Source organism: Falco punctatus (genome assembly GCF_963210335.1).
Source record: "Falco punctatus genome assembly, chromosome: 5".
NCBI classification, from domain to species: domain Eukaryota; kingdom Metazoa; phylum Chordata; class Aves; order Falconiformes; family Falconidae; genus Falco; species Falco punctatus.
This window is the reverse complement of record NC_137584.1, coordinates 31865210-31883508: the sequence shown is the minus strand read 5'-3', so window position 1 is coordinate 31883508 and position 18299 is coordinate 31865210.

Genomic DNA, 18299 nt, shown 5'->3' with positions numbered 1-18299 from the left:
AAAAAAAAGAGTTGTGATTCATTTTAATCCAAAGACATCAGCTATAGAGTGTGATAAATCATGCCATAGGCACATGTAAGATTATCTGTAAAAAGCAAATTAAAGGTGGCCAAGTTGTAGTCATCTATAGTGAAGTGAAATTAATTTCACCTCCACCAGTATAGTAGGCTGGAATGACCTAAGTTTAATGCTTTGAAAATACTTATTTTATCCTAATAATTACCTATTTGGGATTTTTTTCCCCATTGTTAATGCCTTTTATTTTACTAGTCAAGGAACTTTCTCTCTATTAACCTCATATACAAACATTCTGTCTCTGGACAAAGATGGAATTTAACATATTTGGATCTACGACCATGGTCTTGAAATGTGCATATTCAGCTTTACTGTCTTCAGTATAAATAATAAACTTAAAATACAGAGCAGGGGCAATAGTCTGAGCCTTTCACATTTTTTTTTCCTTTCTAAAACTAGCCCTTCACGTACTTACACTCATGACCCACTCAACCTTCCTTTACTCTATTAACATGTATTCAGGGGAAACTCCTAATGGACAACTATCCATGAATATCAATGCTTCAATAAGAAGCAGCGATCAGCAGATTGTTCTCTGTAAGGAGCCTTTTCCTTGAGCATGGAGAAAGCTAAAAATAATTGGAGTGGAACATTAGGAAAAGAAAGAAAACGTGTGTAATAGTAACACAGTAGGGTAAAAAAGCAGAGGGAAAGACACAAATAATAAACATGTGAAGAATAATTTTAAGTGGGAAACAAAGAATATATAAAAAACATGTAATTTAATTTTATTTGTGCAGTCATTTAAAATTTTCCTTGAATGCAATTGGTTATATTAATAGGTCCTACTGAAGCCAGCAAGATAATAATGAAGAGCAGAATTTCTCTCTCAAATCATATGAGACTGTTTTGGTCTTAGTGCAATCTGCAAGCAGTGAACTTATCTTCTGTAGGAGCTCTAAGATTAGTTCCTTAAAGGATATCTGAGAAGGTAAGAACATGAGAGACATTAGTGAGTAACTGTTCTTCATGTCACCCAAAAGTCTACCTTATTAGAAAAAAAAAAAAAAAAAAAAAAAAAAAAGAAAAAAGAAAAGAAAACCAGAAAAAACATGAATTGTGGGTAGCAGTTGCCAGAAGTGTCCCTGTGGAGCTTGTGGTTCACAGGTGAATTTTATCGCATAATTGCATAAGTCATTCCTTAAAGAATCATGACTTATTCTTCTTTTGCCATTAGGTCACTTTTAACATTATCTTCCTTAAGAACATCTAAGCAAAGCTACCAGCACAACACTAAAAGTTGAAGCAACAGTATGGATTCCCTCAGGGCCAACAAGATGTTCACCAGAAGTCAAAAATCGTGATTATTTCTTTTACATGCTTGCTTTTATTCCCTACCAGACTTGCTGCTTTCTACCCTGTTACTATATTACCTGGATTCCCAGGAGTTTTCTAACTCTCAGCCAGTAATCCTTGCTGAGGAGGAGGAGGAGGGAGTGTTACAAGCCTGTGAGAATCTTTGCAGTTTGTTGCCACTGAGTGAATTGGAACAATTTAGCTTTGAGGAAGTGATTTATACACACACATCCATCACACAGAACCTGCTCTGCTCTGTTAACTCTCTGTTTGATCTCTGGAGGGTTGAGTAGATTAGGGAGGGTCTTCACACGGAGGTTTCATTAACAGCCGATCCGTTAACCTGGCATGACTCCTGCTTGTGCATTTGGATACTTTAAAGTGGGAAGAAAAGGAAAAAAAAAACCTGTTAATTGGTATCATTATTTCCCAGTTCAGGAAACACCAATCATGCTGTTAGAGAGAATTTGCTTCTTATTTCCTTGATTTTTTTTATTTTTTTTTTTTTTTAGCCAGTGTAGAAAACAGTATTGAGTGTTACAATTGAAGCCATTCAAAAATGCTGATCACAGTATGTGAATTCTGGCAGCATAAAGTACATCAGTAATCAAAAAGAACATTAAATATCCAACCGTAAGCCATGAAAACTTGGATATTAACATCCAGTTTAATGAGATAAGGAATGCAGGCCAAGCAGTTGTACTTTTCAAATATAACAGATCAATGGGCCTCTGCTTAGTATTACCTGCTCAGAGGCAGGGGGAGGAATCTGATCATGTCCAATGCTTGATACTATTATAAAACAAAGTCAGAATCATAGAACAATATGACTATTATTGTTACCAACTTGAAATTTTGAGACTAGCAGCATACAGTTTTGGAAACGAATAATCAGAATTGCAGTGGTGGGTCCATGCGAGCACAGCACACTGTGTCTCTGTGGTCTACAGAACAGGGATATACTACTAATGAAAGGATTAAGTTCACTATTTCATGATATCCTTAGAAACTAAATGGCTGGTTTCAAACCAGAGAAGTGCTCACCATAGTTCCATGGTTAATAAAATGATGAAAGCACATGAAAATTGCTAGTTTCTCACTGGACTCAAGAACTTGGGAAAAAAAATAGATAAGTATTGGGGGAAATACATGGAAATAGTTAACAGAGGAACTGTGTGGGTTTATTAGTAGTAACTATGACAACAAGATGGAAAAATTAGGTAATGGTTATTAATATTTATTTCGATAACAGAACACAAAGGTCCTGATGCTACCTTCTATACAAGCTGTCAATCTTTGAATGTTTAAATATTTATCTGTTATTACTGAATAGCAATAGCCTACTGTATCTCAAACTCTGTCCAACCCATACCCCACCCCCCACCCCCAGGTATCTAGAAAAACAGACATGCTCTGTAACATGCCCTGATACTTAAATGATAGCACACTATTTAGTACAAAGGTTTGGAAGTTTACTCTCTTTCATATTAAGGTTACAATTCAAGTCTTACTGGCATTTGCAAATGTGGTGATACACAAGAGAGACAGACTGCTGGAGGGGAAGACTAGATGTAGAGCTTCATGCACAAAAAGCAGCAACCTTAACTGTATACAGAATTTTACTGGTAGTCAGATGCTTTTCCTGCTGAATCGTTTCCTGTATTTCCTTTACCTTTTGTTACCTTTCTCTTTTAAGCCTTTGCAAGAAACATACAACAGTCCTATCATCAGCTTCCCAAAATGAGTACTCTCCTTTCCATGATGGCAAGAATATGAGCACAGCTACTGCCTTGTATGATGAAACTAGAGAATCATGTACTTCAATAGAAAACAAAAGTTTGTATCCATCACAATGCTTTCATTATTGTTAACCATCAAATCCCTGTGTGTATGTTTATTACCCATATACAGACATCCTATACATCCATATACTCTTTATGATACTTTGAATTTTCGTTTTATTTTCCATGGTGATAAATTCCACAATGTCAGCAGCAACAGCTAGAATGCCCTGCTGCCATTTAACACTGCTAATGTGCCACCACTGATGCTTGATTTTTATCTGTCTTACATATTACCTGTTTTCTTCTAGTTACATCAAAACTCTTTGTACTTGGGGCTGACTCTGTTCTAGACGAGCACATTATCCAGGACAAGAGGCTTTGTCTGTTGGTAGGACGCAGAATGACAAGATGTAAGTTCTTTTAATTTTCAGTGAAAGTAATTTTATTCCTGTGTTAGAAGACATGGAAAGAAAAAGGTTGCAATCTCCGATTATATATTTAACTTACACACCTTTTGCAGATTTGTGTAGATTAAAAGGCATGCAAGTACTGGGAATTTAAAATCTTAAAAAGTGATTGTAACAGTTTCATAAAAGGGGTGCATTTTCTCTCATAGGGTCTTTCTCTGACTTCATGAAAAACACTATCTAAGCAATATTTGTTTGTTTGTTTCCTGTATTAAAATTGTGCTTTCTATAATGACTAACATGAAAAGAAGCTATGTAAGTATCATGTCTTTGGAGATTTTATTGCTAGAGTAAGAAATGCCTCGTCTGAACTCTCCTAGCTTTAGCAGACTTTGGTTCTAGCCCCTTAGAAAACAGAAAGTATGCTGTCATGACATAATGGGGATTATTTTCATTATGAAGTTACCAAAGTCAGATACCCTATGGTATGTATTTCTGGTAAAACCTGAACCTTGCATTACCTTGTTAAAACCTCACATTTTATAGTGGTTTATACAAGATTACTATTAGATGTTGAGCAATAGGATGTTGGCTTCTTAGGTTTACCTTTAACTGAATGTGACTCCACAGTCTCAACAAAAAGAGACAGGGAAAAGACTGAAAAAAGTTGTTAATCCAGCTGGGCAGATGTAGCCAAAGAGAAAATTACCGCAACAAACAGAAAAAGGATGCGCATAATCTTCTGTCTGAAGCTAGGTGCACTCAACACAGGCTTTTCCTTTTGAACTCAAAATAGATAGCATCCATTTTGTATAAAAGATAATCTAGGACTTTGCTTTTCTTGTTTTGTTTGCTTTCACCTTCATCCACAGCCACCTCACACTGTGTTGAAGCAGGGATTGATGCAGAGATGGAAATGATCAAGTGAAGCAGCAAACACTGCAGCCAATTTCAAAAGCATTCCTTTTCCAGGCCATCAGCCACAGCGGCAGCACGAGAAGCCTTCCCTGATCTTACCACTACTGAGCAGCAGCTTGATAGTGTTTATGCATTGCAGGACCCCACTGGCAAGGAGACCTGCAGCTCTGGTGCACCAGAAATGACATGAAGAGAAATGGCTACAGTTGACAATGGAGCTGTTCAGAGCACTGAGGCCGCGAGCCCATGCGGCATCCCCTCTGTCACGTTTATTGCTCATTACTCAGTTTTAAAGAGGTTCTTTTATCCTGGAGAATTTGACTGAAATATTTGCTTTTCGGATATTTTATTTCTCTTATTCAGCAAATGAACATCAAGTTTGACAGACGTCAATGGGTCTAAGAGTTCCAGGGTTACATTGATCTTAAAACAGTGCTACAAAGCTTCTACAATGCTTCAGGGCAGGCTGTCAAACGTGTTTGTGTCCGTCCCCCCCCCCCCAGTACACTGACTAAACCTCTTGTGTCACTGGGCTCTTTGTGCCCCCTTTTCAGCTCTGTTAGGGATCGTTATCTTACACTTTGCATGTTATCTGATGCTGAAACCATGCGAAGACTTAAGCCTTATTTGTGGCATCCAGGTGAGCCTATAACACTGTAAATACAATGTTTACATCAAAACTTCATCCTTTTTCACTCTTGCCCTCTGACACTGCGGCTCTAGAGCTCAGCCTGGGATGTTACAGTGATTTCCATGACAAATGGTTGTCAAACACAGGAGCAGGGTTTTGCTGGATCCTGTAAGGAAACAAGACTGGGAATCAGAAAACCCTTATCAAAAGATTAAGAAAGATCCCCAACAGAAAAAAGTTAATAACAGTGGTGAAAAGGCAGAAACATTTCCCAGCTATTTCCAAAATACATTAATGAAAAAATTCTCCTAGCATGTTCAGCTGATGATGACAAAATACTATTTTAACAGCAGCTCAGAAAAATATAAAAAGTAGCGCCTAAAAGCAAACATTTAAGTATAAATAACTTATATTTAAAGGTTTCAGAGACAGCTTGTAAAGGACCTGTTTGGGCCATCGCATTTTCAATACAGTTTTCAGCTGTGGAACACTAGAGACATTACAGAGAGCTGAATGTTGTGCCAATATTTTAAAAGGGCAAATAAGAGGACCCAGGTAATTATAGGCCTGTCACACTGACATTGATCCTAAGCAAAATAGCTGTCTGATACAGAACTCGATTAATAAATTAAAGGAGGGCAATATAATTAATGCCAATCAACAAGATTTGCTTCAAGCTAAACTAGTATCTTTTATGATGAAATTACCAGTTTGGATAAAAAGGCAATAAGGGAGAATTCATATATTTATACCTCTTTAAGGCACCGATTTGGCACTCTGACTGATTTATTTATGAACTAAGAAACTCTGGTGACACAAATACAGCATAGCATATATCAGTGAAACTATGCGACTGTTTGGTCTCTGAACATAACTGCAAATGGACATGCATCACTGAGAACACAGGGTATTTTTTGGGTCCCTACAAGTAATTTTTATCAAAAATCTGAAAAAACTACTTTCTCTTTAAATATATACCTGATTCACATATGTATATAAACCTATCAGTCACTAACTCATGAAGAGAATGACGAAGTGGTAGAAACCACCTCATAACCTAACCGTAAACAAGTACTTTGATCCTACACATAGTCACATACATGGTAGTACTTCTAAGAATAATCACTACTTCTAGGCTACAACCTAAAAAAGTCTCTGGAAGAAAAAAGAAAGGGGGGGGGGGGGAGACGGGGGAGAGAGAAAGTGTCAGTGACTTCTCAGTTGAGCTCCAGTTTCCATCATGATTCCCTACTTCAAAGGGCAAATACAATCACTGGGTACAGGAAGAGTATGTTCAAATAGGAAGGGAGGTTGCATCAACTCTGTGCTTGGAAATAGTGCTGCTCAATTTGGGGTACTGCCCAGTGCTGGTACCCAGAGATAGAGAACCATCCTGGGAAATTAGCTTGAGTAGAAGTCACAAGAATGATGTGAGGATTAGAAAATTTAGATCTTTTTGAGGTAGTTGAGAGCTCAGTTAAATAATTTATGGCAAAGAAAGACAATCATACCATATTCTTTCCTTCTTGAAGTCCCTTATTATTAAAGGAACTTTTTTTTTATTAATTATTACTCCCTCATTTTTTAAGGAACAAAACTGAACAACAGAGGGCTTTCTAGTCCAGATGAAGATTTAACAGGCTCCCATTTCTATGAGCTTAAGCTGGAAATGTTAGACTAGAATTACCTAAACTCCCCAAAAATAGAGTAACATTGTTTGCAGTGTTCTTCCTTTCCTCTCTGGCCTCTCCCCCAGATCAACGAATCTTGAACTCTGTTCTGCACTGTTGTGCTGGAAGGTGAACATGTTCTCATGCAAAACTAGCCTAAAGCTGATTAGGTGGTGTCGTCTTTTGGGATAGAGTTAAGGATTTTAAGCCTTCTATATGGAAGGGAGGATGCGCTTTTCATTCGCCTGTATCTTGGCTAACGCTCTAAAGACTTATCTGCAGGGCAAAAGCCATCGCTGGTGATGCCACTTTTTGAAGAGAAAGCAAAGTATATTACTACGTGTGATGTGGAACATAGTTCTCAGAGAAGAGCTGATAAGGATATTCTTGAAGAGCATCTGCAAGCAATTTAGACAGAGAAAGGAGAAATATTTTGTTTCTGGCTCTTGAATATGCCCTGGACAGTCTCCAGCTTATCCACTGGTCCTATAGATCCACTTTCAGTTGTTTTCTGGAAGAAGACTTCAAGCTTCTAGAGACCTTGCAATTTGGTAAGGAAAGTATTTGCAGAGATGAGACAACCTTGGACTTTGCATCTGAAAAATATTTTTCAAGGACATCACGAACTTAAAAAGTAAATGGCACTTCACTGCTGTCCTGGATCTAGCCCAGAATCTCGTATGCTCTGTCATGGGTGTAATTCTTACCTTGTAGTTAATTCAGAACTGTACTTGGAAGCAAAGAAAATAAATAAAATGAACCCATGTCTTTTTAACAGAGGTTTGAACATTGTCTTCTCCAATAGACATACAATTTAAAAATATGCAGCACATAGTAAAATAAATGCACATTAACACCAAGTTCTATACTTTTGCCTTATTTTATAAATATACTCATATCCCATAGGCAGCTTCCTGTAACTATCAAAATGAAAATTTTAAATATCTATTTTCACTTTTCTGTTAAGAAGAAATCAAACTTCACAAATGGAACTTATATAGGGTTCTTCCTAGGTCAACACAAGCTTAGAAAAGGCAGCAGAGCCAGTAGCACTCAACAGTGGTCTTGAAAATCTTGAAGAATACCACATAGACCTGAATTTCCTACCTGAGCTTTAAGTTTCCTTGCTTTCACATTTTAGTCCAACCCTCAACTTTATTTAGATGTGGTTTTTTATTTCATATATAAAATATTTAAGTTTTAATATATACAGCATCATTATCCTACATTGTGAGAAGCATAAGAGCATATGAAAGTAATAGCTTCTTTGACATACAAAAGGAATAACACCTATAAATTGAATTTTTCTGTATTCTATGAACTCACATTTCATATAGAGACCAAATTTAGATAGGGAAAATCTCTCATTGAGTTTGAACTTTGTAGGAGCTTAACATAGAAACATGATGGATGTATGGTCCTAGTATCACCTTTGCAAATTAAATTTCAGGATGGAGATCATTGAAGAGTATTGCTTGCAGGAGTGATTTTCCTTTTTTTAATGCTAGAATTTAGTTTTTTAATTCTGAGTTTGGCCTTTTCTGTTTCAAAAAGCTGCAGTGTATGTTACAAAATAAAGCCTTCTAGACAGCCGTTTAGCAACACAGAAAACATTTTAAGTTAAATAATGTCCACATTTTGTTATCAGCATATTAGTATCTTCTAGACTTCTGCAACTTAAGCCTTCCACTAAAACACACTCCTAAAGGCAAAAACATTTAAAATTAATTGTCATTACCATCTTTAAAAGCATCACCTGTATTGGTAGGAAAAAGAACACCACAAGCCACCTGTACTACACAGTCCTTTTGGGGTACCTCCATGAAACTAGTGCCACCCATCTACAAGGGGCAAAGGTCCACAAAGACTTTTAAATGGTCACCCAGACCACGTTCCACTCTTTGAAGTAGATTTTTGAATATTTATTTCAGAGTTTTTCTCCAGTGCTTACGTAGAAATGCAGCTGCATGCCGACAGTCATGATGCTTTACTGCTCTCTTTCAGCAAGTCAGCAGGAGTAGGGTTTTGTTTGGCTACAGTTCCTTAAATAAGGAATCATTTAGCTCAAATAAAATGGCAGCAAGGTAATAAGGCCAACCAAACTGTTCACAGACAATTTTTGAAATTTGCCATTTTGAAAACATTTGCAAATATATATTGGTATAATTAAAAGTCAAATCAAGTGCAACAGCAGAAAATGGTGCCTAGAGAAGAGCGGTGGCTATAATTCTTCATGTGGCTCCCTCTCATGAATAAGCTGCAATGCCATTCCCAGCTGACAGATGGCCGCAGCCAAGCACATCATCTATCTGGAAGTCAGTGACAATACAAACATGCTACATCCTCCTACTCCTTATGAGGACATAACAATGAGCACTTAGTTAATAAGAAAATCACCATTCCTTCAACTTCACCCCACCTGCCTAGGAAATTTTTTTTGTCCAGCATGAAGCACGATGAATCTGGTTTGGATCCATCCAGGCTGATCTCCTGTTCCTAATCTGTCAGTTTGGATACACCACAAAACACCACTTGCTCACTCTGCCCTCAGATATTTCTTTTGAACCAGAGGTCAAGGAAAAAGGGAAAGCTGGAGGACTTTTTACAAAGGGCAGGTACTGATAGGACAAGGGGGAATGGCTCTAAACTGAAAGAGGGTAGATACAAGGAAGAAATTCTTCACTGCAAGGGTGGTGCGGCACTGGAACAGGTTGCCCAGAGCAGCTGTGGGTGCCCCATCCCTGACAGTGTTCAAGGCCAGGCTGGATGGGGCTTTGAGCAACCTGGTCTAGTGGAAGGTGTCCCTGCCCATGGCAGAGGGGGTAGAACTAGGTGATCTTCAACGTCCTTTCCAACCCAAACCATTCTATGAATCTATGATTCTGTGAAAGTATGGAAAACAGTAAGTGTCAGTAATAATATTTACTAGAACAGTAGTACCATCAAAAACATGAGTCTAAAGCAATCAGATTCTGAATGCAGTTGCCTGAAGCTTCTTGTTTTGATCTCTGCTTCAACACTTGACCTGTTAATGAACTTCAGTTCACGGCTAAAGCACCTTATGAATCAAAGTTGTTCTCAAAAATTTTACTTGGAGTTTGACCTTGAAAATATTCTTTTCCGTGGTACTTACACATGCACCTCATGACACCTGCATGTTATAATTAAGCCCTGGTCAAAGAAGAAAGGAACAGGGGGTAAAAAAAAAAAAAAATCTAAAAATTTACCAACAGCAGTCATCCATTAAAAAAAATAAATCATAAGATTTAAAAAAAAAAATTAAAGTGTGAAAATCTTTCAAAATAACATCTCATACTACTTGTGTTTACTACCAAACTTAGGAACACAAGTGATTTGGAGAAGAAAATAATAAATAAATGAATAAATAAGGAGATCAACCTCACCACCTTTTTCTAGACCTTCACAATGTACAGATTGTGCAAATCTGACCTTTGCCAGAAGAGAAAACATACATCACAATACAGTCCTTGGCTGCGTGGCAGACCACTCCTCAGCACAACAGAGAATTTAGCGAGTCTTCCAAACACAGTGCAACTTCCACTGGCTGCAGCCACACACAGCCAGCTAACCCCGCAATTTAGCTATTCCCATAAGTTCTTGTCAGTGTGCACAAGTAGTGTTATCAACCGTAATTGACTACAGGACTAAAATTATGCTGGTAAATTTAGCAATGATTATACATCTTTGCCACCATTCAAGGAATTACCTCTCAGGGCACAAAAATCTCTTTACACTCACTTCCAACAAATTCAAAGTTCAGTGTGTTTGCTCAGCTACACAGTTCATTTGACCATAACGATCTCATTTGTTAGGTGAAGCACTCCATGAAAAGCTATCTTGATCTACTCCTTGGTTTCTCAAAGAAACCAGTGTAGCTAAAGGACAGTTTGTTTGGCACTAAAACTTCTCTCTCCTTTGGACAGAACAGAAATTTCTCTCACACAATATAATTTCTACTGGCATAGGAAATTGATTTTGTGGTGGATAGAGTGGCTGCTCAGAGAAACCCAGGATCACCTTAAATTCCTTCCTTTCTTCATTACGCTCACTACTTGTCTACCTCAACCACCCTGCTTGTTCCTTTAAAATAATGTTTTTGAGCCTAAAAGCTCATATAATTCCCTCCTGGGAGAGACAGCAAGGAAAATGAGCCATTCCTGACCGGTGTCAGAAGGTATCACTTTGCTGCAGTAAAGCGCTACCACAGTGGCAATACAAAAGTTTTAGAATAAAGTAAATAGACTGTCCACGTGATTCCCCAATTTCTCTGCTCCCATCAAATCCAGAATTATTTGCATCTGCTGCTCTTAAATCCCCCCCTCATTATTAGGTCTCACATCAGCAAGTTTCCTTGGAGGAATGCTGTCCTTAGTGCCCAGGCATCTTCCCTCCTCTGCATACACCCCTTGCGCCACAGGAAGGGGAGAGCAAAGCACAGCACCTGGCACGCACGGGTGAGCCAACAGCACGGCCCGTTATCCAAAGGGAATGTTAAAATAGCAGAACTCCATAGGCTAACATTAGAGGAAAAGGGAGTGCTTACATATACCACAGGGACTGCATAAACAGCACTCCAGGGAAAAAAACTATTTCACATCATGGCACTAGACTGAGCTGTAGCTGGGCTACCCTGGCCCACTGTTGTCCTGTCCTCCCCCCACCCCAGGATTTTTTCTCCCCTTAAAGGAGCAGACTAATTACTAAAACTGAAGCCAATTTGTGATACTGGTTCCACAAAATAATACACAAATACCTTTTGCTACAAAACCTTTGCAGAATAAATCCTTTTAAAGTCTACCTGGCAAACAAAACACGAGTGCTTGCTGCCGATATAACAAAAAGCTTCTCACTACACAGCTAAGATAAGCAAGGAGCACGTATAATACTGGAAATTGCTTTTCGTAGCAGCAGCACCTTTGGAAATAAACTCTTTCTTTTGAAGTTTCTTGTTCTGCATCAAACACTAGTTGGGAGTGCTGCAGCTGCTGTCTTAGGAAACATAACCACCTCTGCAAGACCTAATTTCTCAATGAAGGTTAATTAGTTTAATGCAGGAAATAGTCCAGAAGTTGGGGATTTCTTCTTCAAATAAATGAGTTAGACACTTGAGTTTGGTAAATATGGCCTGAGAAAGCATGGCTTTTGGATGTAATGCTCTGAACAACCGAGCATCACTATATAAAAGGAGAGAGAATAACATCCCACAAGTTCTACCTGAGTTTGCAATTCATTAAGCTTCTTACTAAGTACTTACAAGAACTGGAATGGCCTCAGTTAGGGGGTGGAATTGCTTCCTGCTTGCTTTTGTTACACCGCATTTTGTTCAGTACAAACTTAATCTGAACCAGAATATAGCTGAGGTTGGGATTTGTGAATGAGCTGCACAGACTGACATCTTACTGAGATACAGATGCTTCAGTGAGAGGATTTTTCCTTATGGCGTATCAAACCACATTACTTTGCTCTAGACAATAGCAGGACAGAGACAATTTGCACTTGTTGCATACTGATTTGCATAGCCAAGATTACTAGATACATTTAAGATTGTAAGACACTGATCTCTGAAGCTCATAACCTTAAAACCACAGCTCATTTGGGCATCACAAATTTAATTACAAATCATGTCACTTATGGAAACATTCAGGAGATTATTTCCAAACTAGCAGTTTAGGTCTCAGACAGGATTTGATTTGCATTTCTTCTTTAATTTTAGGGAGCTCACATTTTTTTTTTCTCCATCTTACCCCAACACGTTTTCTCCCCAGCCCCTGGTTCATTTCCAAGAGCTGCAAACTGACAATCACAACGCAAACAGTTCTGTTGGTAGAGAAGTTAACTCATTTTTCATCAGTAGGGTAACAGGAGAGGCAACTGGATACATGCATGGTCTGACAAGTAGAAAGGTCACTTTATTGGATGTCTTCTCAGACAAAAAAAAACACACAAAAAACACCAAACAACAACTTTTAAGGGAGTATTATATAGGTTTGATGAAAACATTTCATATACAGACCTGTATTTCTGCTTGTTTCAGTAGCCTGTGTAGTGTTTACTTGGACAGTTTCCCAGGGATTTCCTGCTTTATTAAGGAGACTGCATCCTGGAGCATAGCATTTACATAAGTTACCTACACAATTAAATGAGGTAAATAAAATACATGGAGGAAGCCTCTGATACCACTGGCATTATACTGAAAAGAGACAAGTTCAATATGGAAAGGTTAACAACAAACTTTTTCTTCATTTTGTTATAAAGACTGTTTTTAAGCCATCAGAAGAAGTTGTTTGTATGTACGGACATACCAGAAAAGTTAAAGCTTACTAAGAAAATACAGAAAAATTAGGTGTATTTACCATGTACTAAGAATTAACTGTGTTTTAAAAACTTGGACTAAATGAAGTCACTTAGTATAAAAGCACCATCTGGCAACAATGGCTGCTGGCAAAACTGCTAACCAGAGTTTGGGCTGCTGACAAAACTTCAGATGACTTCAGACCATTAATTTTTTTTTACTGAATTTAAAGTTCTGTTCTCATTGGTTTAGGACATTAAAAATACCACCAAAGATTAGTGCTTCCAGGTAAATAGACTTCTTTGCAAAGCTTACTACTTTTTAACCATTTCGGCCAAACACTGTTTAAAATTCTCATTATAAGGAGTGAAGAGCAATTGAAGAATTTCTTCAAAAAAGGTTAAACCTCAATAAAAAAAGAACCAAACCATGCTCAAACCCATTATGGCATTTGGTACAGAGCTGCTTAAAGCGTAGTTGAATACTACTGTATGCTAATAAATTCTCTGCTTCCTATTTTGAAGCACTTAATTTAAAAATACCACTATTGTTCAGAGAAACTAAATTCTGTAACCAAAAAAATATCACAAAATTACAATAGAACATGTTGCTTAAAACCTAAATAACAGATAGCCATACATAATACACCAGATATATTCAAATTGCTTTTGTTGTCATTGTGACTAACTTCTATGTTTTGTTATCCTTTCTGTTATTTTTCATAACTCATACAAGTCAATTGAACTAATTCCAACACAGTCATAGCTCTGGTTAAAAGGATGCTAGTTCTCAAAAACAGATCTATAGAAGGATGGCATAACTGATACACAAAACTCAATGGCTGATTTGGATGGTATCACGAAAATTGGCAAATTGAAGAAAGTCACCGCTGGACAATTCTGCAACATTTCAGTTCTTTCAAAAGGCAGCAAAGAAAGCAAGACTGCAGCAGCAACAGTTTATTAAATAGGAGTACTATGGCATTTCCATGTGTTACAATTTTTAAATTAACCTTATATACATAGGATGGTTCAAGTCATCTAAACACAAGCTCTTGATTCTGCAGGCTACCTGAATTTTCTGTACAGCACTGGCATGTGCAATGTGGCACCTACAGGCAGGAGACCTGCATCTTTTTCGAGTGGCAGCATGCCCTGTCACCCATGATGCTATTTAGCTCAGCGTTAACTAGAAACAACTGAATTCCAGCAACCTGTTCTCCATGTATCTGTTAGCTGTTTGTCCTTTTAATTTTTCTGCCAAATATTAGATCAGGCAAATCCCTTTGGGACAAGAGGAATATTCTCCTCCACGCCTTAGACACTCCAGTAAGCAGCAGTGCTCAACTGACAGACACAGGATACGCTTCATGAATGTACTTTTTATGTTCTCCAATAGTAACAAACATGAAAGGCTATGTGCGGAGTATCATGAAAAAGCCTTTAATATATCGTTGCTGCAAAGGAATTATTGAAGTTCTTGACAGTTTCAGCTGACATTCAGCAGATTACTGCATCCCTTTACCACAGTTTATCTGTGGATCCACCCACATTAGTAAGAAACTAAGAACGAGCACTGCAGGATGCAAAGTGTTTTTTGAAAATATCTTAAGTGATTAAGAGCATGCTCGTCATTCACAGAATGGGTTAGTATCTGCAACTATTAGCAGCTCTGCTTTCAAGCAATTTGTCAAAGAACTATTCTTAAGAGGATTCCTCACACAAGCCATAGGTTTTCCCTCCCTCACCCTTTGCATATCTTCATTTTCTCTCTTGGCAAGCATTGCTGTAATTGCAATTATAAAGGGTTTAAGTGTCCCTAGCTTTTATACTTTTCCTTATCTCCGAAAGGTGCAAGGCAGAAGGGTACACACTCCTTGGGAAAGATTACCCTTTGAACTCACCATCCCATTTTTCCCCTTTCTTACATTTATCTAATCTACTTGAGATGCAGTTATTTTGCTAACTAGCTTAAGCAGGAGCCCAGCTTATTGCATTACACGGACATTCACATATGGTAGTGACCACAGGCCAATTACCTCTTCAAATAGACCAGGCACATTTATTTGTGTGTGTGATTCCATAAACATGAGAAGACTGGAGTGTAGGTTTGTCTTGCCAGCAGCAATTTTGCCTGCTTTCACAGTAGCAAAACAGAACCATACTTAAACCGTAAGAGACCAGTGAACTCCTGCCTTTGGAGTATTCTAAAAGGGGGCCCCAGCTCAGCAGTTTGGACACTGAGTGGCAAACACCATCTGTATCCTTTTCCCTTCCATAAAAGGAACCTTTATAGAAGTGTAAAGGAAAACAAAGACAGATTACTACCAGTAGTTATAAATACTCAAATGAATAGTTAATCATCCAATAAGTATGCGAATTCTCTCAAGACACTGTACTAAAGCAACTTAGTTGAAAATACAAAACTATTGAACAAGGGTGCTCCAATAAGCAAACTCAAGCAGCTGAACAAAAATCTTGCCCTGTCCTAACTATACTGCTATTATTAAAATATAACTTAGGGAAGAGAGTTTAAAATAGGAACTCTTATTTTCTTAATATTACTTAAGATCTTCTTGAACTTCCCATATTTCCCCTTTTGGTCAAAGTGCAGCAAGCATGCCATGCCTATATGGCATTTGCTTACAGAGATCTGTAGCCAGTGAATTGCAACAAACGCTGCCGAGGGCACTTATTTATGAATGCTTCCCCCCCCCCCCCCCCCCCCCCCTCCCCGTTTTCAGTTAGCCAGCCCTAGAAATCAACACCGAGAAGAAAAATAAACACAGTTTTGACATGTACAGTAGCAAGAATTAGCGCTGTATCCAGACAAGGAACAAGCCATTTAAAACAGAAGTTAGTGGATTAACCATCCTAACAGCTTAAACTGCGTGTTTATTCAAGCTTCGACAAGAAGTCAGCCAGTGAAGCAAGGGCCCTTCATTGTGAGTTTGTACTCCACACAAACAGTTCTAACAGCTCTAAGTTCTTTTTTGTTTAGGAGTTTGTTTGTTTCTAAGGAGAGGAAAAAAAATTAGGGAAAATATAATTGACCCAGTTGGAAGCCGTAAGGCTGCTACCCCAACGGCCTTTCCAGCCACATGTGAAACATCAGCACCACCACGAGGCAGGCAATGGTTAGTCAGCTAACAAAGACTAGCAAAACGCAACATCCACACACCACCCCCCCGCCAGTCACATCCATGTCGTATACGTATATATAAATGCAGGCTGTTCTGTGTATGTATAGAGACACAACTGCATACTTCATTTCAACGAGAAATTTTGTTTTGCATATCATTTGGAACATTCCCAATGACAAGATCACAACACCTGATCCTAAGAAATTCTACTCTTACACATCTGTTGACTTTAAATTCCAGTGTGAAATCTTGACTGTGGATGTGAAAGCAAATCAGTGTTTGGTTCAAGAAAGGCAGATAAAACTTTTAATTGGAATCATGCCTATCTAGTTACATACAGCTTACCACTAGCTATTACTAGCTGTAAAGGCATGTGTGTTCTGAAATGAAAATAGTAGGAGACAGTGAACATCCAGGGACAATTTTCAAGTCTTAATTTGGTATAATTCCTTTTACTTTAAGGGGTTTCCTTTGTGGTTTTTTTTTTTTTCCCAAATAACCTTACTGGCTTTCTGATGAAATGCGATGCTTTCCAGAAAGCTGCTCTCTCTAGCAGTAACTGACAGTAATATATAAAGACCCCAGACCAAATCCCTAAAACCAGTCACAAGCAGTTTATGTGCCATCTCACCTAAATATTTTCCTTAGATTACTCTAGGGCTGATGGGATTTTCTGTTGTTTAGCACAAGACAGTTAAGCTCTTGACATCTGAGTCAACTCGGAGTTGCTCAGCCATAAACTTTCCCCCTGTACCTCCCTCATGTTGCAGCATTTGAAGGCACATCAGCCAACCCCCCCTCAAAACAAGTATACATCAGGCTGTTTTAGTAATTTCAGCTCCTACAACACCAAGGAAATACAAATTTGTAAGTAGCAGCATGCTTAAGCTTATATCCCTAAAGCAACTTTTGTCTGCAGGAGTAAAGCCCTGATAAATAGTCTTTATTTGCTATCACTCACTGAAGTCTGGATGCCCAATAGTTAATCTTGAAAGGTATCATGACTTTGAACATGTGGCAGATTTAGAATAAATGTTACACTAACAAAAAGATAAATGCTGGTAACAGTTTGATTCTATCTACCCACCATTGTTCCCCAGATTTAAAAATGATTCCCACTTAAATGTATAATATTTCCACTTTAAACTGATGAAACTGTTTTTACTCTCAGCTTCAATTTGCAAACATGCATGATCTGTTTTCCCTGTACCCAAACCAATTTTAAGGCACTGAAATAAGTTATTGCCAAAAAAGAATGACTTACCATCAATAGATTTCATTACTCATCTTGACAAGATGAGACCAATAAAACAAATAGTAGAACTTCTCTTTCCAAGTTCTAATGAAAGGCATCCCACATGGCCTACCCTCCACACCATTTTAAAAGTATACAAAAGGTGTTAAAAGGAAGGATTCTATGATTACCAGTTCAGGATCAGGTAACACCACACAGTCACAGTAAGTTTAATATTCACATTTGTTTAACTCTGAGAAATCCGTGTATTTTATTATAATAGCTAGGAATCTCAGTCTATCCTCTCCAGGTAACTACAAAAAAGGTTTTTTTGCTCAGTTTGAGTTTAATCTGGTTTTCAGTGTCCTCTGCAAGAGGACTGAACGCTTGGTGACTGGAAGTCTTCATGAGCAACGCAAAAGGTTACTTTCTGGGTTGTCACGCATTCCCAGTGATCTTTGATATTTTTAGGTGACAATCTGCAGGCAAAGTCATTGAAATAGATCTAAGTATCATTAAAGGAGTCACTCAAGGAAAAAAAAGGAAGCTAAACAAAATTCCGATCAGACTAAAGTAGATTCATCTGAACAAATTCAACCTGCCTGGAAGGTGCACAAGAGGCATACTTCAACCTATACTGCATGAAAAAGCTTTTCCCAAAGATTTATGAACTGCTTCAATACTAGTGTGTTACTTTCCTATAAAGTCAGAGTATTGTAGAATTCTTGCCACAAGAGCAATTTTAGAAATTTAAGACATTAACTTTGAAGAGTCTAGTATTATGGAATCAAAACAGTTATCAACTTGATTTAAGTTTTTAGGACAACCA